Genomic DNA, 24,387 nt, shown 5'->3' with positions numbered 1-24,387 from the left:
GAGTGCATTGTCCTCAAATATAATTGAAATAAAATAGGTAGTGTGCTGCTATAAGTCTAAATAGCAGGAAAATAGTAGGCTAGACTCCCCCAGCTTGTTCAGGACACCTTAATGGAAACATAAATACCATAATCATACGCTTTTTGCATGCATTTTACCACTAAAAAGAAAATGTGGATTTTAAAAGAAAAGACCTTTGTGAACTTGTTTATTCCCCCCATTAAAACTGAAATCCAGTTGTGTCAAAAGGAAGTGTGACAAAGAACAAAACTAATATTCTTAGATATAGGTAGTTATTAAACAAGTGCTCTTCTTAAAATGTTGGGTCACGTAACAAAGTTGCATTTGCTATTCAAAAAGTCAAATGCCACTTTATCTAGTTACATTTACTCGATATTAGTCATCCCAGCTTTTCTCGAAATGGGAGAAAGTCATTCTTGAAGGTAGTAAATCTCATTGTCATGATGAGTTTTGCAGGTTGGTGCCATTGCTAATTCATGTGCTCCACCTGCCCTTCTCAGTGCCCTTAGCGATCCTTTCCTGACCTTGGCTGGCTCCATTCACCTCAGCAAATGTCCCAAACTGGGTTGTTCCCTTCAACACATCTCTCTTGTCCAAACCGACCACCCACCTCCATCTTTGTCCTGGCTCCTTCCCTCTCCCTACGTGCTGCAGGTCAACTCTCCTTCTTCTAGGCCAGTTCTGTGCACACTCTGCCAGCCCCATTCTGCAAGGAGCTGGCTCGCTCCATGAGTCCTTCTCAGCCCCTCCTTCAGCCTGTGTCTCTCTGCTGCTCTTCCACAGAGCGGGTAACTATGTAGATGTCTTTATCATGCTATTAAAAAAAATCCTTTTTTACCCTCTAGCTATTTTTACCCTCTAGCTATTTACTGCCCTATTTTTCCTCTTCACTTCTAATCCAAACTTCTTGAAAGATTAATCTAGATTTGATGTAAACTAGATCTGGGTCTTCTTTCCCACATCTCATTCCTTCCACATGGCAGGCCCAATATGGCCTCCACCCCCACACCTCTACCTCATTCCCAAGCCTGGGAACAACTGAATATGTTGCTCTATCTATCCAGCAAAAAGGACATGGAAGATCTGATTGAGTTAATGATCTTAAAATGGGGAGATTTTCCTAGATTATCCATCCCAGGGGCCTCAGGGGAATTACAAGAGTCATCATAAGTGAAGGAGGGGGACAGGAGAGTCAGTCAGAGAGAGATTTGAAGATGCTGGTCTGTTGACTTTGAAGACAAGAAGGGACCACAAGACAAGGAATGCAGGTAGATACTGGGAGTTGGAAAAGGCAAGGAAATAGTCTCCCCTAGAGCCTCTAGAAGGGACATAACACTGCTAATAGCCTGATTTTAGCCCAGTGAAAACCATTTTGGACTCTGACCTCCAAAACTACAATATAATTATAGTTTCCTGTTTGTCTCCTAGTTTCCTGATCCAGTAAACACTTGAGTACTTTCCATTTTGGATCCCTCTGTGGCATTCCTGGAACTCTGTCCTCTGTGTTTCTGTGAATGGTACCTACTGCCTATTGCTTCCTACTTCCTATGGGACTGTTTCTTAACTGTCCTTTTAAGGATTCTCTTCTTGCCTGCTAAGTTTGAATTCTTTAGGGAAATAGCTCTGGATTACTGCTATTCCCTAATGTGGTTTTTTTTTTGGCTGAAGTTTTAACTACTGTGTGGCACTGGTGATGGGTAACCCATCCTAGCCCAGTCCTTTCCTTTAAGCTCCAGACCCTTGGAGCTAACTACCAGCTGGGGTGTCTGCTTCCTGTGTCTGTCAGGAACCTGAACCCAACCTATCCAAAAGCCAAAGTCATCACTTTCATTCCAAGCTTATTTTAGTTTCATGGGCCTAATCTCCAAGAATACTATCCCTAGATTTACTCAAGACATAAACCTTTCTTAGGCAGCCAGCCTCCCTTCCTCCACCTCATTCAGTGACAGAGGCCTACCAGTTTTACATGCTAAACAATTCCAAATCCTTTCTGTCCTTCCACACCATGACATATGGACTGGCAAGAGTATGCTAACTCATCTCCTTGCTTGAGCTCCAGTCTTGTTTTTCCCCAGATTCCTACTTTTCCCAGTACCTGGAGTCTTCTACACAAAATAAAGATCTGACAGCCCATTCCCTTGGTTAAAATTATTCCGTTGCTGTTCATTGTCTCCATGACGCAGTCCGAACCCTCAGCATGGCGTCTGTGGGCCTCCAAGACCTCCTGTTTCAGCCTCCTTACTAATTATGTCAGACTGTGTCATATTGGTTCACGTCCTACTTTCCTAACAGAGGATCTTCTAGAAGTATAAACCCAGCTTCATGAAATACATGGGTGAATTAAGTGGTTCTTTGGTCGTTATATGTTGTGTAAACGTTACATTTTGGTGGGTTAAAACAAGCAATCACCGTTCATTAAGCTATTCTAATATAGTTAGAGATGCAGCAACTAAATTAAAGGCTGAGGTGACATAAACAACCCAACAAATGAAATCTTGAAAGTAATGAAGCCATAAATAAGGTCATGGCTAATTTTAAAGACTTCTTGTTTAATTCTTTTTGTTGATTAACATTGCCTGAAACCACAATTTGTTTGTAGAAGTAACGTGTAATGGCGGTTGTTTATTTATATATTTATTTTAGCCTTGGAGGAGGTTTAAATATTCCACAGAAATATGAGGATAAGGGAAAACCATCTTAGACCTTGGTAGTCATCAGGCAAATAATTTTCCAGCACAGTGTGTTCGCTTTTGTTTTAATGTCTTTCCCTTTGCAGGGCACTGAACTTTTCGGCCTTTGATGGTGAGCTGGCCGCACTGTGGTCGGATCTGCTTGAGCTGTTGGAGATTTCATTTGGTTTTAGCTTTCTAACAGAAGCTCTGAGATCCTGCTTTAAATGCAACTCGGCATAATAACTCATCTTTTTATTCTGTCCCAACCTCCTGGCCCTCCTGTCCTGTAGACAATCCAAACCCATGGACGCAAGTGCCAATCTTACTGGTATATAGTGGTCTTAGGTTGGCATTATTTTCTTTCTTGCTCCTGAACAAAGCTGGGATATCAGTCAACTATTAATATAAATTCATGAGGATTTACGTGGAGTCCTGTTGTGAGATGCATTTTTAACTTTGGGGGAGACTTTATCAAGACCTGAATCCAAATCCATTTTTAAATTAACTTCCCAGATGTTCTAGAGCTTTTCCTCGGGCACCCCAGCCCTCGGTGTGGATAACTATCTGATTAGTCTCTATTGGCTGCTTCATTCCTTTTCTTTCCATCAGTTCCTTGTTGGTTGATTTTTGTAACTTAAGGAGAAGCAGTAGTTGATTGAAAAATGTTTGTTGCATTTTCCAATCAAGGAAGTGTTTGGGGAATCCTTAGTGTGTCTCCCACTAAAATAGATGAGTATATAGACATGTGGAAATTCTAAGCTTTCTGTATTGTTGCAGAATAGAAAATGACTAGATAATTCATATGTTCTATGAACATGTAGTAATTACATATAGTTGAGATTGCATAAAAGGGATTCATGTTCATAGACTGAATGGATCAATGAATGAATGTTTATTGGTGTATATATACATTTCTATAAAACAAATATTTTTAAAAGTGAATTTTCTGTATCAGTTTTTATCTTATATTATTAGTTCTACCTAATACATTATAAAGGGTTATAGGATCGAATCCCTAGGAATACAGAGTTTTTAAAATGTTTGTTCTCAAAAGAAAATATTTCAGGTCCAGGCAAGTATCTTGTAGGTGATTCTTTTTGGTGAGGTGTCGGGATGTGTGGGGGGCTCTTTCAGCTTAATTTTTTTTTTTTTTTTTTTTTTTTTACAAATGTATTATAATTTTAGAAGTTGAACAGATGTTATTGGGCAAGAAATGAATCTTAATCTGAATTTGTGCTTTTTTAGTACCCTGGTTTAACTGAAATTCTTGGTTACCTCCAGAGAGGCCCACCTGGCCCAGCCCCACGTGCTATTAACCTTCCGGTGGGGGGTGGGGGGTGGGGTGGGGAGAGTGGGGGGGGGTGTTGGCAGGTGCTGACTGCACCTGAAGCAAAGGAAAGACCAACAGGCCACTGAATGAACCCAGCTCACAGCAGAACTCAGATGATCTGAGCTGAAGTGAGCTGAAGAATACAGCGTTCAGGAATCTGGAGGATTTCCTGCGTGTGCATGAATTCAGCCTAAAATCTTGTGACTTAGCATTGACTGGTAATGTCAATCTGAATCGAGGAAATAGTATAACATCTGAATTAAAGTATATGTTCAAAGATATCATGCTCAGAACTTTAAAGCGCATTTGGCAGCTCAGATGAAGGACTAGCAGTTTCAGTTAGAGAATCTTTATTTTGTAAACTTTACCATGGATTCTGTTTATTCTAATTCAGATATATATCAGATTTGCCTAAATTTTATTTAGAGGAACTCATTTGCTGATTTGAATGCAATCAGATTAGAAAATTATTCTTCTAAAGTCCCTTCAGATAAGTCCCCCTAAAATCTCATTTCTGCTATAAATTTGTAAGGAAAAAAATTTGATAGTGAAAAGATAAATTCCTCTATAGATTTTCAAAGGTTATGAATAGTGGTATCTGAAATAATTATAAATCACCCACCTACAAAAAATACTGCTATCGTTTCATGTTGACCTCATATAATTCTGAATTGTGAATATATATATATATATATATTTTTTTTTTTTTTAAAGATTTTATTTATTTATTTGACAGACGGAGATCACAAGTAGGCAGAGAGGCAGGCAGAGAGAGAGGAGGAAGCAGGCTCCCCGCTGAGCAGAGAGCCCGATGCGGGGCTCTATCCCAGGACCCTGGGATCATGACCTGAGCTGAAGGCAGAGGCTTTAACCCACTGAGCCACCCAGGCGCCCCATGAAAATATATTTTAAAAATAAAAAAATTATTTTGTCTTTGTGAAGAAAAATGTGATTTAGAAGAAAAAGTTTGCCATATCAGAACTTACTCATCACTATGACCGGAACACAATTCCCTCCAAATAAATCTGTTTAACAACCAAATAGCAGATATCTTTTGCCTCCCTTTTCTGGTCTCTGCTTTGCTACTTAATAGGTCATTTAATGCCGGGTACAAAGCAGTAGTCTTTTGAAGGTGATATAATAAATTGGACCTGCATCAGGCACTTAGGCAGAGACATAGTCAAGTAAAATTTTAACTCCAAATATAGTTTAAATTCTAATGGTGCTTGGAATTCCCGGGGGCACCTGGGTGTCTTAGTCATTTAAGTATCCGGCTCTGGATCTCAGCTCAGGTCTTGCTATCAGGGTTGTGAGTTCAAGCCCCGCATTTTTTTTTTTTTTTAAAGAATTCTTTAAAAAGATTGGGGGGAGTGGGAGGGATGCAAATGAAACTGGGCAGTTTTGGAGGACATAGGTGAGGGAATTAAGGACTGTTTAATCCCTAGGAGTGCCATAAAACTAGTCATTGTGGTTGTGGACAGTTAATGGTGAATTTCTGGCAGTTGGCAGTCAGTGACATGAGCCATGAGGATTTTCTCTCAATTTCACAAAGTCACCATGTGGCCTGTGGGGGAGAGGAGGAGGACTTAGAAAAATGACTAAAATTCTGTATAATTAAAATTCTGATACGGAAGAGTTTTGTTTTTGGGTTTGCAAGCTGCATTAGCATAACTTTTTAAAAAACCACCCCTTTTGTAACAGAAACTAAAGCTGAGGATAAATACTTATTTCTAATTATTCTCTTTTTCTTCCATTTCCTTTTTCCCTTTAGTCTGTATGTTTAAGCTTTGTGAAATATTCAAGGGCTTACAGTTTTTGAATAAGCCCAAGGTTTTTGTACATTTCCATCTTATAGCCCCTGGGGCTGGTCATCCCCCTCCCCAGCAGTTATCCGCGGGGCTCCTGGGTGCTGAAAATTGTGGAAACATCTGGGATATGGAAATGAGCAAGACCTCACTTACCTCCCAGGTTCCTCTCACTTGGTGTCACCTAAGAGACCATACACAATATATTGCACACAGACTGATAGGAATTAGGTAGGATGCTAAGGAGATTGACTCAGGTTGGGGAAGGGAAGGCTTCAAAGACATGATGTGCTTGCCTCCGAAGTGGGTCAGAGCTTTTAGATCTATATATCTATAAATATCTATAATATATAGTATCATATGCATATTATAGCATGTAAATATATAATGTTTAGTATAATAAATACATGATATATTATTTGTTATAATATATAAATATATAATATATTATTTAATAAAATACATAGATATATCACATATATGCAGTCTATATAAATATAAAATAAAAAATAAAAATTTGTAAGATGTTGATAAATAAAAATCTTTACATATTTATTTATCTAGTTTTGATTGCCAATGCAGTCTAGTTAAGGCACTCGATTTATGTATGTGCTCCTCGTAAATATGAAATGTGGTCAACATTTCCCTGTGTAGATTCTTTAATACCTCCTGTGCCTAAAAGTCACTGGCAGTATTGCTGTGGCTTTTCTCTCTGAGCGGTCTGATGCTTTGGAAGGATTTATGGATTTTGGCACATGAGGCTTGCCCAGCCTTTAGGGCCCTTGGTGTCTTCAGCTCTCAGTTAGGTGGGGCCTTGAGGCCTGCAGGATAATGAAGTAGAGCCTGGGCAGGCAGAGACGCTCTGCCCCATCAGGCAGGTGGTTTCTACGAGAGCAGACCCAGGATTCAGGGGCTGTGAGTGAGAGCTGTGGTTGGGGATACTGACCTTATGGATCCAAAGTAGGTTTGTAAGAATATTTATGTTTTTCATATAGTGTGGCTCAAAACACCTGAAGAATCTCAAAGTCTTGTTTCGGCTCTTCTTGGCCGTGAATGGCCTGTGGTTTGCAGTATCCCCAGGCCTGTAGGTTTTGCTGGATCAACAAGGGACATGGGACTCTGTTAGTTAGTGGCAGTATCTGTTGAACACCTGCTAGACGCAGACTACCTTACCAGGCCAGTTCAGAAATGCTGGCAGATCTCGTTTTCCCTTTGATATTATGTTTAAGGAATTTTATTTGCATCTGGGAGAGCCCCAGTAATCCATCTTTGAGATAGATAAATCCAAAATGTGCTGCCCCAGTTTCTTTTAAAGTTTAGCACGTCTTTTTCAAAAAATATAAAAAAATATTTTAAAAATTTATTTATTTATTTGAGAGTGGGAGAAAGAGATTGCAAGGGGGAGGAGCAGAGGGAGAGGGTCAAGCAGATTCCACCCTGAGCATGGATCCTGATGTGGGGCTCGATCTCACAACCCTGAGGTCACGACCTGAGCTGAAATCAAGAATCAGACGCGTAACTGACTGAGCCACCTACGTGCCCCAGAACCAGCCCATCTTTGAATTGTCTTGCTTTTTCTATTTCTAGCTTTTATACACAATTAGGGCAAACTGGAGATAGGTGTCATGTTACCCCCGCTGACTGAGGGGTTTGTGATGATCAGCGGTCCCATCGGACTTACAACTGGCTGATTTTTTTTTTTTAAGATTTTATTTATTTATTTGACAGACAGATCACAAGTAGGCAGAGAGAGAGAGAGAGAGAGAGGGAGGAGGAAGCAGGTTCCCCTCCGAGCAGAGAGCCTGATGTGGGGCTCGATCCCAGGACCCTGAGATTGTGACCTGAGCTGAAGGCAGAGGCTTTAACCCACTGAGCCACCCAGGCGCCCCAGAGCTGGCTGATTTTTTGAAGGGCAGGTGCTCTGGGTCTTACCGGGACGTCCTTCACAGCTATTGCACGAGACCGTGACTCTCCCACTTTTCCTCTAGTACAGTACTGAAAACATTTACAAGTCCAGTGACTATGCCAAGGCCACACATGTACATATATGCAGGGTTGGATACGATTGTGTTCTCAGAGAGCTGAAAATTCTGGTTATAAGCTCCACTGTCTTAGGAGAACCCAGACCTGAGGCAAGTGCAAGCCAGGGCCTCTGCCATCTCCCCATCGATGGAGAGCCAGGCGGCATCCCTGCTCAGGGGCTGATGTCCTTCCTGAGGGCACTCTGGGCTCTCCCCAGGCTCGCACTAGCCACCGGGGCGAGTCCTCCCACATGGCCTTTGGCTTGAACCTTTGCAGCCAACAGTGGGAAGGACGGCGTCCGGGAAGATAGGAGTCAGGGCAAGGAAGACAGGCTAGTTGACCACGAGTTGGTGTATCGTTCCAGGCAAACTTTGGGACCTCACAGGCGCCACAGGCCTGCAGCCCTGAGGAGGGAGTGAGTCGCAGGTGCTTCTGTGGCAGAAGGCCACACCCGGGAGCACTCCCCTGTGAAGGCCTCAGCTGCCTCTGAGGGGTCCTGGCTCTGGCCCTGAAGCAGCTAGGGCTCCGGGCCAGGAGCAGGCGGAGCCACCAGCAGTGATTAAAGGTGGTTAATGTGAAGAAATGCAAATAATTTAAAATTGCAATGCTCCCCCGTCCTTTCCCGCACTCCCTAATTACCTTTTCTGCTTTATTTTTCTGACTAGTGCTTACGCTGTTGTCTTAGGGCCTAGTCAGTCTTTCAAAACACTGTTTATCCTCCATCTCCTACAACTAGACTGAAGTTCCCTTTCAGGTAGGAGTCTTTGTCTGTTTTGTCCGCGGCTGTAGTCCAAGGCCTGGCATATGGTCATTCGAATATGTTAAATGAAGGAATGAATAAACCAAGCTCTTCGTCAGCACAGGAAAGGCAGTGTGTGGGGCGTGGTGTCTGAAAAGGACAACTCTAAGCAGTACGCAAGTAGAGGGGCCTGCTTTAGAAAAGAAGTGTGGGAGTTCTAGCCGCAAAAGGAAGTTAAACATTTTAATTGTTAAAAATCACTTTTGCTCATGCTAGAACCATAATCCTTCCAGGTTTCCTAAAGCATATATAATTTTGAGGGAGAGATGGGATACAATATTACGCAATGTGATACATTATTACGCAGTATGATACATTAAGGTAGATACGATATAGGTAGGGTAAAGGGCACAGTCTGTTCTCTGGCCAGCTCTGCCATTTAACCTTCTGTGCCTCACTTTCTGTACCTGTAAAATGGGGATATTGACATTACTGACCTCATTGGGATTTTTGTGTGTGTATGTGAGGATTAAATGAATGATTACAGACGAGGCCCTTTGAATACTGGCCCATAGAAGATTCCAGTAAGTGTCAGTTGCTGTCATCAACATCATCCTTATTATTATGCTATCACCACTATCACCATCTGTACTCTTGAGTTCTTAAGAGTATTTATTGATTTTTTATTTGAAAGAAAGAGCGAGCAGAGTTGGGAGAGAAGCAGGGGGAGAGAGAGAATCCCAAGCAGTCTCTATACTGAGCGGGTGAGCCCAACATGGGGCTCAATCTCGTGCTCTGAGACCATGACCTGAACTGAAATTAAGAGTCAGACGTTTGAGCCACCAAGGTGCCCCTGTATTCTTGCATTAGTTTGCCTCATAGATCGTTTCATCTGAACATGATCTATAATGATTCTGTATTTTTTTAGCATTTTTGTGCATAAGAATTTATTGTAGGTTTCTCAACTTTTTACTTTGATGCCACAATGGACATCTGTAGCTTTTTACAGTATATGCTGTGCTAAGATGTGCATTGCCGTGGACATTTGACTGATTTCTGTCATTAAGAAGCAACTTAATCTGCAGTAAATTGTTCTAGTATTGAACTTGAAAAGCCACAGATTCATTTTCAAAAGAGGACACTAAAGTAAATGAGGGTTATGATATTTGAGGACAGGAATGAAGATGACACAGGCCTGGGGCTGGGGTCAGATCCTCCCCCAGCTTGTGATGCACCCCATGGATGACTCCCCACCTTCAGGAAGGCTGCTGATCTTACCATTTTCCTCCTGGAATGTGGGGTGGCATAATAGGGCCATTTTAAATAGCTCTGTGGTATGTTTAAATAAAAACTACTGTGTAATTGCATAATATTAGTATTACAAATGCCTTGTATTCATTATATGATAATTAATTAAAATAAGGTTCAGTGTTAATAAGTATGTAGTAGAGAATATTATTGATGTTTTATTTATGGTAAACAGGAAATGTCCCTTGTGATTTTTTTTTTTTATTCCCAACCTGGAAACAATAAATCAGATATGAGAAGGGGCTAGATTGTTTTCTTTTATGATACGCCTTTTTCTGGCACATTTTGTCCACTTACCTGGGATTAGCTACATACATACCTCACAAAATGAGGTCTCATTATACCCAAGGATAGCTAAATGCCCATCAAGGAATAAATGAATGCGTTTGAGTTGTTTTAATTAGCTAGGTGTGATTTAAAGGTTGCTGAAATCAAAAAGGCTTATTCATTTTTCATCAATAATCACTTACCTTAATATTTCATTAGAACCCGCTGATTTGCAGACCTCCTTCTGGGCTTTGATTCATTATGACTGAAGACATAATTTAACTTTCCCTCTTCTTCTCATTCTGTATTATACTCTTTCATCTCTGAGACACTGTTAAGATGTTTCCAACATTCTTCACAGGGCTGCTAATTGATCCAACTTTTTTTTTTTTTTTTTTTTTTTTTTAACTGTACTTAAAGCTAAGAGTTCTAGGCTGTGGAAAGCTCTATGTGCGCGCGCATGCGTTTTTGCGCCGGGTTCTTTCCTCCTCTGAACATCTGATAATAACGTGCAGATTTTCTATTTCATATGTTCTTAGACTAAGGACTGAATTATCATATGCAGAAGTCAGGAAGTAAATAACTGGGACACATTCTTAGACTATGCCATCAGTTGGAAAGAACGAAGCATCTTGTGTGCGGCATGCTCGGGGGCTGAGATCACTATCTCGGCATATACCTTGTTTTCAGAACGTGTCTCCGGTTGCTTTTGAGGCACACTTGCCCTTACCCTCCGATGCTCCGTGGGCCTGTGTGTCCTCGGGGGTGGCCCTGTCCCAGGCTTCTGTGCTGCCACCTAGAGAGCGCTGCTCTGTCTCAGTGAAGCCAAAAGAGTTGGGCCCTCATGTTAATGTGATGCCTGTGCAGGGAAGAGCCATTCTTTATTCTTAAACTGTTCACTGGCTGCTTGTGACTGATCGCAGCTAGACACAGCCCACGCAGGGCATGGGAATCGGATCGGAACCTCTTAAAACCCCAAACTCCAAGTACCTCTCCTTAAATGCATCCATAGGCCCTAGGTTTTTGTTTTTGTGATTTTTTTTTTTTAAATAACTAACCTAAAAGGTGGAAACATGCCTAGCACATACAGATTCTGACAAGCTGATGCTAGCACTGAAAAAAAAAAAGTAGATGGATAGATAATTTTCATTTTTTTTTAAATTGATTTTGAAGTAGTATATGTCTGTTTTCCACAGCCATGTTAAGCAATTTTTGTGTATAGTACATATTATTAACTTTCACTAGCTGTAACAGTTTTCATGCTGAGCAAAAATTGCTAAATGTTAAGAAATAAAAACTTGTGCTTAAAATTGGTAAATGTATATGTGTATAGAATTGTAAATATTTTCATTGGATTGAAACCATTCTCCCCTCTTGACTGTTCTCAGAAAACTTAATGCTGACTTCCCTCATGTCCCCGATCTATTTTTCCCAGAAATATGTCTAAAAAATTAATGAGCCACCCATAGATATATAAATATCTACTAATGGAGAATTAAAAGAATGCTTATACTTTAAGAGATATTATCTACCATTAAAAATTATTAATCCTTTCTTTACCCAGAGCTAGTCCTTACATTTTGCCTACCTTTGGAATGTTTGTTGATAACTCTTCCTATTAAATACTTTATTCTTCCGTATTAGCATTACCATGACTTGTTTGGTGTGAGTATGCATATTTCAGTAATTCTAGTATTTGCATATGATACTCTCAAGATTCCAGGAGGAAGCTTAAGATAGATTTACTGGACTTCATCATTATGATCCTCTCAACCTACCTGTCCTGCTTCTCAGCCTTCAATGGACATGTGAATGCAGACGTAAGCTTCTATAGCAGGGTGACATAGTAGATCACTGTGGCTTTATTTTTTTTTAAAGATTTTATATATTTATTGACAGAGAGAGATCACCAGTAGGCAGAGAGGCAGGCAGAGAGAGAGGAGGAAGCAGGCTCCCCACTGAGCAGAGAGCCCCTTGCGGGGCTGGATCCCAGGACCCTGAGATCATGACCTGAGCAGAAGGCAGATGCTTAACCCATTGAGCCACCCAGGCCCCCCCCACCCCCTCCTTGGCTTTAGATCCAGATCTTGGCTCTGCCACTTACTTGGATGTTTGGCAAGTTACTTAACCTCTGTGAGCCTCGTTAAATTCATCTGTACTTTAAATTTTTTGTCCCATTGTTAGACCATATGTCAGCTGTGTCCCGGTTTTTATATTTAGAAAATATGTTCTTCATAACCGTGCATCATGGTCCGTGTTAGAAGCTATTGGGGCTAAAAGAGAAATAGAGATCCAATCTCTGATGGTAATGCTCTCCTAGTCTTTTGGGAGAATAACAGACGGATTTAAATAACACAACCAGTTTTATTGACCATGCTGTTTATTTTAATAGCTAGACCAGAATGGTTTGATTGACTTTTTAAAAATCTGGTATGTTTTTTACCATATGGACAAGGCCATATCTAGAGTGCCAAGCTAATAAGCCTTCTCTTCTCTGCCAGTGAACCATGAAAGTTGTTAGCAAAATGTTTTATTTTGAATCGATCCATTTTCCAAGCTCTTGGTGATATAAACACCCTTCTTAAAAGATAGAGTACAGATTATCGTTCATCAGTCACTGGAAATTTGTTGCATCAAAGAACTGTAGGCAATGAGTATGTGAATGATCTAGAACAGAACGTATACTGTGCGATTGGGGATGCCTAAAAACGTTATAAAACTACCCTAAATCAGTTGATTGTGGGTACACGGTTCCAGATTTTGAATGGTGTTGTAACACAAAGAACATAAAACATGGGAGTTGGGTAATACTTAGCAGTAATGTATTGTTTTAAATAGTCAGGGTTTAAAGTAGCATGACTTTGTGCTTTTCTCATTGTGCAAATCATTCTAAATCATGATACCACTTCTGTAAACAGCAGTGAAATCACAGTATTAGATTGTCTTCTTCCCTAATCAATTCTTAAATATTCATTGCATCCCTAGCTTCCTCGGTACCATCAAAACATTCATATCTTTCATTTCTCTCCTCGTCCAGTTTGTGTTTTCCTTTATGTCCTTTACCATACACACTATCTTTAAATTAGTTGCTGAACACCCTTGTTCCTCTAATTCCACCGTCACTGTATTTTCTGGATCTGTTTCTATTGACTGATTTTTCTCCTCATTGTGAGTTACATTTTCCTCCTTTTTATGTCTAATAAATTTTTATCAGATGCCAGACATTTTGAATTTTATTATATTGAGGGCTGGGTTTTACTCTTTTTCATAAAAGTGTTGGATCTTTCTTGGCAAGTGGTTAAATTAATGGCTGATCGTTTGTTATTTTTAGGCTGCTTTAAAATCTTTTTTCGGCCGGGGTGAGAGTAGCCTTCATGTTGAGGCCCAACTTAGCCCCATTTCCAAGATGTGGCCTTTCTTGATGGACTACTCCGTGTGGTCAGTCAAAGAATTCCGTGAGGTCTCTTCCTCCAGTTGGAGAAAAACTGCCCAATTCCTGGTACTTTAAGAGTGCCCCAGATTGTTTATCTTACTGCTGCCTGGGAATGATTTTCTTTTCTCACGGAAAGTTGTTCCTGTCCGGGCTTGCGGGGTTTTACCTGACCCAAGCACGGTTTGTCCACATGCGGATTTCTGGAGCTCTGTCTTCAGTGTAGATCTCTCCTCTCAGAAAATCTGTCCCAGAAATTCTGATGCCTCAGCCTCCCCCAATTCAGAATTCTGTCTGTGTGACTACAGTGCCCATTTGCGTTCCCCTCCCTGCATTGCAGTGTGGGAATTTCCACCAGACAAAAAGCTTGGGTAGGGCTCATCTCATTTGTTTCCTTTTCTTGGAGATGACAGCCCTAGTCTTCCTCACATCCAATTCCTGAACATAGTTTTTTATGTTTCTCCAGTTGCTTAAAATAAGATGGGAACTCTATACCACTTATATCCTCTTGTTACCAGAAATGGAACTTCTTAAAATATATTTAAAGAATTGTTCTTCCGAGGGCGTCTTCGTTCTACCCACACAGTCTTACTCCTAAACCACTCACAATTGGCTTCTGAAAGACTCTTTGCAGGGGCTCCTGGGTGGCTCAGTTGGTTAAGCATCTGATTCTTGATCTAAGGGTCATGAGTTCAGCCCCATGTTGGGCTCCCCTCTCCTATGGAAGGAGGGAAAGGGAGGGAATGAAGAAAAAGAAGGGAGAGAAGGAAGGAAGGAGGGCAGGGAGAGAGGGAGGGAGGGAAGGAAAGGGAAGAAAGGAAGGAAGGAAGGCAGGCAGGCAGGCAGGCAGGCTCACTCTTTCCAAGTGACGAAATTGCCAGATCTTGAGACCGTAGCATTGTCTTTCGCCTCCTTGTTCTTTCTGAAATATTTAGTGTTGATGACCACTCCTTCACGCCACCTTAAAACGGCATTCACGTTGGGTTTACAGGACACTCTTTTTCCTTTGTCTCTTATGCTTTAATTTATGTCTTCATTGCTGACTACCACTTTTGGGGGGTGGTGGCTCTTTTATCCCCTACCTGTTGTAATTCTCAAGTACCTGCTTTCTGATCTAGTTTCCTTCCTAGTGTGCCTTCAGCTGTCACGTATGTGCAGCAGATTCCTGAAGTCACTGTAAGCAGAGCTGATCTATCTCTGAGTACCATCCCTGCTTCCCCGCCTCTCTCTCTGGGTATACTGACTGCAGCAAAACTCAACGTAACCAACCTACCATTATCTGTATTATCAATACCATAGCCACCACGGTGTCCCCCTCTGTCTACTATTTTTGCCATCATCCTCCCTGTGCTCTTCGCGCATCCCCTTCCTTCATCTTTGTATCTAGCGATAAGGTTTTATTGATTGTTTCTGTACTGTTTGTCAAACCAGTTCTCCCCCACCTGTTTCACTGTCTGGACTCAGAGATGTATTATCCCTTCTCTGGTGTAGTGAAGTAGCAGCACTTACACTTCTACGCCCCTCTCACCGATCTGTGATCCATCTTACACTGTGTCAGCATCACCTTTCTAAAGTCTAGTTTGGGTGGCATTGCTCCTGCTCAGAAAAACTCACTGCAGAATCGAGTCCAAACTTTTCTGGAGTGTGGTGGTCTCCTCCTGGTGAACCACCACAGTCAATCCTCGGTGTTTGTCCTTGTCAAAACTAGTCACACCTAGGCTATTTGCTATCCCAGAATGTGTCAAGCATTTTTCTACCATAGTCCCCATCACATAAGCTTTTCTTTTTTTTTTAAATCAGTCTGAAACTGACGCATATGGCTCTTTATCTCCATTGTTAAGAATCCTAATTTTCCAGATGCCATCTCTGCAAATTTAGTACATCTAGTTGGAATGAGTCTCTCATTTTTCTTGGATGCAAAACATTTTTGCATGCCTGCCTACTAAGGATTTCTATGTTTGTATGGGAGAGTTAGAAACTATTTGCATCCTGTCCACTTTTTGCATGATTGCATTTTTTCTCATTTTGTTCTAGATGTTTTCTTTAGTGATGGTGGGAAATCATTAAGGCATTCCCCAAGAGCTGCTTTTAGGACTCACACTGCAGCCAGAAAGCAATCTCATGTGTAGGTTTGTGATCACTCTGTATGTGGCTGACTTCTCTTATAAGAAAATAAGGCTCAGGGCCATGCCTTCTTCACTCATAACCTCCAGATGCTTTTGCACATTTTTGGAGAATTTGAAGGTGGGCATGTAGATGAATAAATGAAAAAATTGGCTTAAGATTGTTGAATCATTTGATTGATTAAGGAGATTATGTAGCATGTGACTTTAGCATCTAAGGATGATTCAGTTTATAAAAATCAGTTACATATAACTGCGGTAACATATCAGTGACATGGCATAGAATGAATCACTTTACAAATCCATTATTGCACTGTATTTTTGGGGGGGGCTAGGACAAAATAACTCAAATTTAGTATTGATAAAGGTGTGTGTGTGTTTGTGTGTGTATATTTATATATGCAGATTTTTTCCCTGATACATTTCTTAAGCCAGTGAGCATGATCTATCCTCCTACTGATAATGCTGGATTCAAGGCTAGGCATCCCAAGGAAACAAAGAATACAGGTTATTTTGGGACCTGTCAACATCTCTCCTCTTGTCTCTCTTTCTTCCTGTTCAAATATTCTGGCAGTGTGGGGCACTATGCTTAACTAGGCACAACATTTTGCTGATTTCCTTTAAATGTTTCCTGAGTAAGAAACACATTATCCCTTAATCAGCTTCTTTTGAGATGTCTGTTTACACTAAACAAAGTCCTATTCCAATTAGTTTCAAATTCTGAGCTAAAGGCTGGTAATTAAACATTGTCTGAAGGAGCGTCCTGCTACTGTATTGCAATATTGAAGTCCAGGTGCAGGAGAAACAATGTTAAGCTTATTATCACGTTTATTTAATTGGTCATCCACAAAGAAGGACTATATATTGACATCAGTTTCAAACTTAAGCACTGTGAGTTTGAGAAACTAACTCTATTCCCTCATCTGTACAGTGAAGTATCTCCATATAGATAAATAGTAATGGTCACTATCTTGTAGAATTGTGTAGGAGAAATGAGATACTATAGATAAAACATTTGGCATAAAGCCTGCTTTCAGTATTATAAATCTGTTTTATTGTGGTGCAGGTCAAAAATCTGACAAAAATATATTATGATAAAACAACCCTTTTAATAAGTAGACCTTGAAAACTTAATGAGAGGTACAATTACTTGAAGAAGCATTTAGTTTTAGTACGTTATAAAATCTTGGACTTCATTTTAAATGGAATTTAATCTATAGAAACTACTGGCCAAGCTATGGAGTAAATAAAATGAGATAATCCCTGAATGTGACATATTGGGCAATGTACTTAATGTATGTTGCACGTGTGTAATAACAATTTTGTAGCCAGTGTTTTCTGAGTAATGTGAATGTGGGCATCAGCTGGGATGAGAGCATTTCAAACTTGGACTGTCAGTAGATGAGCCACTGTAACATTAATTGGCAATAGGATTTATTTCATAACGTGTGTGATCTGTTGCAGTGGTAAAATAGATTATTTTTAGATTCCCATATAAAATTGTTTTCTCACTAGATAATTATAATTGGCTCTGTGTGTAACACAAATTTTAAATATTTTATGTTATTAGTAACACCAGCGTAACACAGGAATTAACAAGATAGAAATGCAAATACATTTTCTGTTTCTTAAACTGTGGCTGCAAACAGAGAATTGGTTCTGTAAATTATTTTTAATGTGCACACTTTTTAACAAGGTCCTTAAAGTGGTAATCATTTCTCAGTTTCCAACGTTGAGGGGTAGTCATGGTTTGACAGGTGTAATGTTGCTTTTTTTGGTGATGAAATACTGGTTTTCATTAAATTTTATGTTAAAATATACTTTAGAATCATAGGTTTCTCCGGTTGCAGAGCTGGGAGGACCTGATTTTTTTTTAAAAGATTTTATTTATTTATTTGAGAGAGAGAGAGAGAGAGTGAATGAGCAGGGTCAGAAAGGAGAAGAGGGAGAGGGACAAGCAGATTCCACATTGAGTGCAGAGCCCTACACTGGGCTGGACACGGGGCAGGACACAGGGCTGGACATGGGGCTCCATCCCACAACCCTATGCTGACATCAAGAGTCCAAAGCTCAACCAACTGAGCCACCCAGGTGCCCCTGGGAAGTCCTGATTTAATAGCCCCTTACTTGACTGAAGTGAGAATTGAGGGGTTGGGATATCAATGAGGGTGGCTGCTGCCTATTGTTATCTTTCCTTTAAAGGTGGTGGTACCGTGGCAAAAACAGCTGATGTGGAGTCAGGAAACCTGTGGGCTTGTGGGACCACTGCCCTCGGATAGGCGTGCTGGCTTGTGTGAGTCACTTCATTTGTCTTCTACTAATGTATAAAAAGGACTCACACATGGTCTGCCAGTTACGAAAAGGAAGTGTATGTAAATGTAGTATATACGTGAAAGTAGTAGTATACATGAAATAAAGTATATATGTGAAAGTGTACTTAAAAATATAAAGGTCTACCTGTGTGTGTCACACTTTTATAATTACCGCTGCCTGGTGACTTCTTCCATGACCTCTAGAATTTTACTGAGTAATGTATTCATTCAGAGGTGGAGATGCGGCAGCTTTGAAGAGTAGAGTACACCTCACCATACTAGTGGTTTATTGGAATGTTCCTGGACTTAGATACTTCTTTAATAAGCAGTACCCAGGTAAGGGTCTAACTGGACTTCGAGTGAGAAAAAGAAATTTTTTTAAGAGCTTAGTACGTACCGTGTAGTTATAACCCTTGGACGCCACAGTAACTGTTACGTTACGTTAATGTAACAGTTAATGCCACAGTTACAGCAGAGACAGCTCTGTGAGTGGATAATGCCGGTACGGGTCCAGTGTGGACCAGCCTGTCTTGGAGCTTGAGAGGGATGCGCTCGTCTGGACAAATCGGTCTGTTTCCTCTGAATTCTGTGTCATCCTTCTCACCCCCACTGGCCCCGGCGGTGGTGGCACCCTGAGCTGTGTCTGTGGCCATTCTTCATTTCGTTGCAGAGTCTTGTTAAACGTTGTGATGTCCCCCCGTTGCAGTTATGACTGAGACACGTTGACCGCGCTCTGCATTAATCACTCACGCTGTGTTCCTGCTTCCTTGGACCTGCATTGGTTCCAGGGCTGCTTTCCATCCTTCTCTTTTGCTTTCCTCTTTATTTCTCCTGCCATCGATCCAGCCTCGCCTTTTCACCTCTGTGCACTCTGGATCCTCTGCTCTCCTTCTCCTGTGTCTGCTGCCCGCGGCTCCTGCTCCCCAGCACTCCCGCGACCCAGCCACATGGGCCAACGAGTGTTCCCATGCTCACGCCCCTGCACCTGGCATTTCGTCTGCTGGATGCCCTGCCCTGGCTCTTGACGTGACTGAATGCTTCTTGTCGTCCCGGCTCACTCTTCAGGGTGATCTTTTCTGATGCCCTGTCTATGTGCCACAGGCTGCCCCACCCCCAACCCCTCTCTAGCCTGTTACCCTTCTTTAATGTTTGCATACACATATCCCTATCTCAGCCTGCCCTCTTTGCCCGTGTGTTTTCTTATTTCTAATTCTGCCTTCTTGAATCTATATTCAAGACCCCACATATCCTGTCTGTCTGTCTGTCTACAAGGTTCCTCTACAGTGGCTGGCCAGGGGTAGGTGCTAGCTGATCCTTGCTGTATGCATGCATGTATGTGTATCTTTATATGCACGTGTGGATATATGTGTGTTTGTGTGGGGGTGTGGCTTCCTTCCCCTTGCTTGGGAAGCGCTCTTGCCTGCTCTCAGAAAATCCTGCTGGGTGGCAGGTGCTGACCTCTGGGTATGCCATGAAGATGGTCCCCACCAGGAGCAAAAATGAGTCCTCTCCTTCTGGTGCTTTCTGTTTCGGGTTTTTTTTTTTGTTTGTTTGTTTTTTTAAGATTTTCATTCATTTACCTGACAGAAATCACAAGTAGGCAGAGAGAGAGATTGGAGGAGGAAGCAGGCTCCACGCCGAGCAGAGAGCCCGATGCGGGGCTTGATCCCAGGTCCCCGGGACCATGACCTGAGCCAAAGGCAGAGGCTTTAACCCACTGAGCCACCCAGGCGCCCCCTGTTTCGGGTTTTTAAAGCACCTCCTTTTCACCAAACTCAAAAACTCTGCCTTGTCTCAACTGTATTTAAGAACCTATTTGTCAGAGATTTTGCTTTTAACCCTCCTTGCATGCCTTCTAAAAAAATTCTTCTTTGGGAATATAGAATGAAGAGCTTCTGGAAACTGTTCTCGTTGAATTAACATACATTAATAGTATGATCCCTTTCACTGAACCTTAAAGTTATTTTAATATTAAAGTGATACTTTTGGGGCACCTGGATGGCTTAGTTGGTTGGGCAACTGCCTTCCGCTCGGGTCATGATCCTGGAGTCCCAGGATCGAGTCCTGCGTTGGGCTTCCTGCTCGGCAGGGAGTCTGCTTCTCCCTCTGACCCTCCCCCTTCTCATGCTCTCTCTCTCTTTCATTCTTTCTCTCTCTCTCAAATAAATAAATAAAATCTTAAAAAAAAATAATTTAAAAAAGTAATACCTTTTTTGTGTGTAAAACTTAGAAAATAGAAAAGGAAATAAAAAAAGAAAAAGATGATCTCACCCCAAAATAATAATTATTAACATTTTAGAGTACATTCTTAGGCACACACCCATACATAGATCAATATTTACAAATGTATACTTATTCAAAACTAAAAATACTTATTCAAAGCTAAATCATATTATACATAACTCTTTGGTGACCTGCCTTTTTACTTAGTACATCACAAACATCTTTCTGTGCCAGTCAGTGTTCTCCTACAGAAGTACTTTTTAAATGGCTACAGTATTTCATTTTGGGGGTTTATCTTGGTCAAACCAATTTGCGCTTAACAGCCTAAACCTCACTTTTCTCGTCTGTAAAAGAGAGTAACATTGCCTTAAATAGCGTAAGGAAATTAAATAAGAAGAGGCACAGAAAGCACCAAGACCATCACATAGCAAGTACTCAGTGATTACTAGCTGCCGTTTAGTTTATATTTATCCGTTCCTACTATCATTTAATAACTTAAAATGCATTCTGATCTGTCCTACTACTCTTTCTTACGAATTCAAGTACGTAATTGTATTTTATCAATGACAAATTTTTAAAGTCTAAAAATCCACATTGTCTCTATTTTCAAGTAATATTATCAAAAGATAGTAGGTCATTTCTAGTTCCTCCCAAAGGAAGAACACTTTGGTTTTATAAAAGAGGTTGCTTCAGGGCTGCCTGGGTGGCTCAGTGGGTTAAGCCTCTGCCTTCAGCTCAGGTCATGATCTCGGGGTCCTGGGATCGAGTCCCACATTGGGCTCTCTGCTAGGCAGGGAGCCTGCTTCCTCCTCTCTCTCTCTACTTGTGATCTCTCTCTCTGTCAAATAAATAAAATCTTTAAAAAAAAAAAAAAAAAGAGGTTGCTTCAGGAGTTTCCACCTGGAAGTAAAAGTTGGTCCTACTTGCCTTCGTCTGTTTCATTCCCGGCCTCTGCCACTTCTTCGATCTGACCTTCTGCTAAAGGTTGATGTTCACCCCGGCTGTTTCAGGACGAAGGCCAGGAGCGGAAGCCCCTGCATCCTGGACAGCCTTGCTCTTCTGTGTTCTCTCATCTTTTATCCTCTTTCAGGGCTCATTGGGCTACTAGCCTCAGGGTGGTAGGAGACTAAAGAAATTGTTCTCGGAGTGGAGTAGTTCACCAATATACTTTAAGAGGGCATGTAGCCTTCAATAAAAGTTGTTCGATTTAATTTAAACTTTTCTTATTTTGAGTCTTTTTTTTTTTTTTCCATTCAGTTAAGCATGTAGTAAACACATTTAGAAATGTGGAACTGTTTCTGTTATTTTGGATTAAAAAAGAAAACCCCATCTCTATTTCTAATGAATGTCTGTTTACTCCCCTTTTAAAATATGTCCCAGTTAAGTGTCTGTTCTGAATTAAGTGTCTGAAAAACCTACATTTATTCACGGTCCTATCATGCATTTATTAAGAGCTGGAAAGAAAATGCTGGTTAGGCTTTACATTGACACAATGTATCTGTTACTTGTTTTCTCCATTTTATAAGTCATCTTTCTTACAGGGGACGAGGTGGGTTAGAAAGGAATATATCCCTTCAAGGTAGAATCCATTTCAGAGTGGACATCTCCTCCCCTGACCGCTGTTTCTCAGACAGAGATTGAAAGTGTTCTGCCCTGCATAGTTTAAGCGTTTTCTCTTATTTTAAAAATATTTTCTTCTGTTTTTCTTTAAAATGCTAGATCCTCTTTTTTGTTTGTTTGTTTGCTTTTTTTTTTTTTTTTTTCTCATTTTTCTCTTTCTTAGCAGAATGCTATTATTGGCTGTCAGCTTCTTCATCCTGGGCCCATATGTGGGGGAGATATTAGAGACTGAAGGAGTTTGTTCACCCTACTGACATTTGTATTGTCTACGTAGAACTGGCTATTGAGAAATCCTAACACAAAACCTCAGCCCTTCCTTTATTAATGCACTAAAGATCCTGACCAAATTTAAAAACCAGGAGAGCCTTGTTGAGCCTGAATCTGTTAGGCTATGAAATGCACCCTGGGTTTTGAGGAAGAAGTGAGCACATTTATAGCTTTAATTACTCATTTGGGATACTACAGTCTGTTGCCAAAGCCAGTTATCATCAGCTTTGATTAGAAATCAGGAAAGACAGCTGCTGAAATGCAGAGTGAAAAGAATTGTATTGGATTAGAAAGGCGTTCTTTTGAATCTGAAAGAGAAAGAAAGCATCTTTGGGAACATCTGAATATGCATTTATTTTAATAATTGAATGGCTAGAGGTATAGTACAGTACATTGTACGTTGGAGTGGTTTTCATTATTAAATTAAGTGCCTTTGTTCAGTTCATCTAGATTTTCCCATTGGCTGCTGTATTCTTTTTCCTCTTTTAGCTCCATTTTGATGCAGTGTTACATCCCTATTTGTGGGTTGAAATGTGTCAGTATTCATAAACTAAATTCATGAACCATCTTCCCAATCATTTGGGCTGATGAAACACCATTTACCAGTGTGAAGCCAAGCCAGGAGAGGCATATAAAATAATGCATTCAAATGCTAAGCTTAGAAAGACAGTACTCTTTATTCCTAATCCCATGTTCATGGAGAAGGACTGCTTTGAGCCTTATTATTTTAGCAATGTAATTTCAGGTTATAATGTATATCAGAATAGTATCATATGCAAATGCTCAGAAGGATCAAAATTTCAGAGTTAAATTCACATGCCTGTGTTCATAGTTTGTAAAATCAAAAGATGTGTGAGGAAGATTTACTTTTTACCTTTTGAAAGCTGTTTGAGATCTTACATGGAAACTTAAATGAGACAATGACCTCCTATCTTTAAACTTCACAAAGAAGCAGCTTTTCTCCTTTCTACCAAAGATGATCACAGTTGCTTAAAAAAAAAAAAATACATAAATAAACAATGTGTATAGAGGCATGCCTATCCCTTCAGAGACTGTGTAAGTACTAAGGATAGTTGTATTTACATTCATATTTGCAGGAGAGTAAACATTTATGCAAATATGCTAAGAAAAATTACCAAACACTTTGTTCGCATGTGCTTTAGCTTCAAAGTAAAGCTGAGAATTGTCACCCAATTATTTAACTCTAGGTAGTGTAATGCTTAAACAAAACAAAGATAACATTCTGTACCTACACAATGGATCAAAACAGCTTCCTTCATCCTCACTTTGGACCATCTGTTTAAAAGAAACTAAAAACCCTCAGGAAGCGAGCCTTTAATCTATGGTTAAGAGTTTAAAGACACATGCTCATTCTGACAACCAACACTGTGTACTGAGCGCTGTAATAGGTTTTGTATTAGCTGTAAAAGGCTACGTAGCTTGACCTCAGCATCTGTCAGCTAGAGCTTCTCCATTCTTAGTAGGAATTCAAAAATTCTTTTCGTAGAGCGTCTAATTCTACATTCTTTTAACATCCGCTATGGTAAGTATTGGCAATACTGCTTTCCAGGAGCTAAATTATTGTTAAAGTTTCCAAATGTTTTAAGGATCATAATTCTCAGCTTGCCCCTATCCCCCCCCCCCCCACCCCTTGCTGCAAGGAACCACAGACATGTGTTCGCGTAATGGAAATCATTCAGACTTGTTGGAGAATAGACTTGATCAGGGCTAAGAGAATTGTGAAGGTCTATACCACATTATTGCTTCTTGAATCCCACAAAAACTTATGAATATTTTGTCTTGGTTCAGAAATGTTGGCATTTGTTAACAGTTTTAGGCTTTGAGCATCAAAATGGGTCTAGAGCCATTTTTTTCTCGTGAGCTAGTGTTGCAAGATAGTCAGAGTTCAGGACTGTTTTTACGTAATGCCGAACAGAAAAAAAACACCACTACAACAAAAAGCCTTCGACTTTATTCAAGGCGAGAGAATTTTTTTTTTATAATTAAGCTATTAATTATCATATACTCATTATAGGAAAGTGTCATTGTTTTTACTCTTTGTTTGACACAGTAAAATAAATGACCAGTTCGTTATTATAATTGAGAGAAAAACTCTAACAAAAGTGGTATTAAAACTGGGGCACCTGGGTGGCTCAGTGGGTTAAATACTCTGCCTTCGGCTCAGGTCATGATCCCAGGGTCCTGGGATCGAGCCCCGCATCGGGCTCCCTGCTCAGCGGGGAGCCTG

General features: G+C 40.6%; 1 protein-coding gene across 10 annotated transcripts in view; it reads left to right on the top strand.

The window, feature by feature from the left end:
- The window catches only part of LOC111155563 (par-3 family cell polarity regulator), a 687,032-nt gene that overhangs the window by 532,524 nt on the left and 130,121 nt on the right, over positions 1-24,387 (top strand). The gene's annotated exons all lie outside the window — the stretch shown is intronic.

This window comes from Enhydra lutris, unplaced genomic scaffold (assembly GCF_002288905.1).
Source record: "Enhydra lutris kenyoni isolate GAN:26980312 unplaced genomic scaffold, ASM228890v2 scaffoldscaffold42, whole genome shotgun sequence".
Taxonomy (NCBI): Eukaryota; Metazoa; Chordata; class Mammalia; order Carnivora; family Mustelidae; genus Enhydra; species Enhydra lutris.
Note: the sequence above shows the minus strand (reverse complement) of the source record. Positions and strands in the feature narration are given on the sequence as shown.